Here is a 1,416-nt window from a genome sequence, read left to right on the forward strand (position 1 = left end):
ACTTCCTCCCAACCAATAAAAAACGTGTCCCATGAATATGAATCAGACAATCATACCTGCAGTCACAAAATTTGCCCTTTCCGTTCTACACCGCCGCCATGGATAGAAACTCATTCCGTATTGTTTTCCGAAAGTGTTACTGCTGACCAGTTTGATCAATATACGCATTTGTATATTGGTATCCTTCTCGAGCTTTTAAGAAACACGGACGAATTTATGAAGTGGCTATATAGGGAAGGGTTACTTGGGGACTATTCGGGGTTATGCACATCATGCAACACAGTGAACCGACGATTCATGAAACATGGGACTAGCGAGGCCATGGGCCAAGCGATATACATGTGGCGATGTACAAACAGTAAGTGTGGTAAGAAGGTATCAGTTCAGCACGGATCGTTTTTTGAAAAGTCGCGTTTGTCTCTTGAGACAATTATTATATTAATATTTTGCTTCACAAAGAAGATCCCACAGTGTGTTGTCACAGATTTGGTTATGCCCTTAGCGCCGAACACCATGGTCGATTGGTATAATTTTTGTAGAGATGTATGTTGCCAAATCCTGTGTGCTGATAATAAGAAAATCGGTGGTCCTGGTCATATTGTTGAGATCGATGAATCTAAATTTGGGAAACGGAAGTACAACCGTGGCCGAAAGGTAGACGGATCTTGGGTGTTCGGTGGCATTGACCGGCAGACATGTGAGACCTTTTTCAAGGTGGTTCCAGACCGATCTGCCGAAACTCTGATCCCGGTGTTGCTTGATAACGTACTTCCAGAAACCACAATCATATCTGATTGCTGGAAGTCGTACAGCAAAGTCCGGGATCATTATTTTGCGCATAATGTCGTGAACCACAGCGTTAACTTTGTTAGCCCTGACGACCCGAATGTACACACGAACACTATAGAATCGCAGTGGCGTGTCCTTAAACGGAGCACGCTACCGAGACACGGTAGGCAGAAAGAACTTTACGAAAGCTATTTTTCTACGTACTGTATCCAGAAGCGGTATCTACAAGATGTTCCGTGTCCATTTCGGGCGTTCCTGAAATTAATCACACGTATCTACCTGCTCAAAAGCCGCCCGACCTCCCCCATCTCAAATTGGATTTCCCGGCCCAAAACAATAAGGCCAGGACCTTCTACCAGCGAGACACGTGATCCCTCACCCGTTCCAAAGAGGCCGAGACTGATGCCTTCTTCTACCCCTTCATGGTCGTCAGACAGCAGCGACTTTGAAATGTGAATAAGGTAAGTTGTATATTAATGTTTGTTAGCCTTAAAACTAGTGTTTGGGTTAGTTCGAAGCCAGTACCGAAGCACGTGTTCGAACAGTACTGTTTCGGTTAGTTCGAAGCCTGTACCGGAGCACATGTTCGAACAGTAAGACCGTGACGAACGAGGAAGGTGTTCAATG

The sequence above is a fragment of the Macrobrachium nipponense genome, chromosome 3 (assembly GCF_015104395.2).
Source record: "Macrobrachium nipponense isolate FS-2020 chromosome 3, ASM1510439v2, whole genome shotgun sequence".
Classification (NCBI taxonomy): Eukaryota; Metazoa; Arthropoda; class Malacostraca; order Decapoda; family Palaemonidae; genus Macrobrachium; species Macrobrachium nipponense.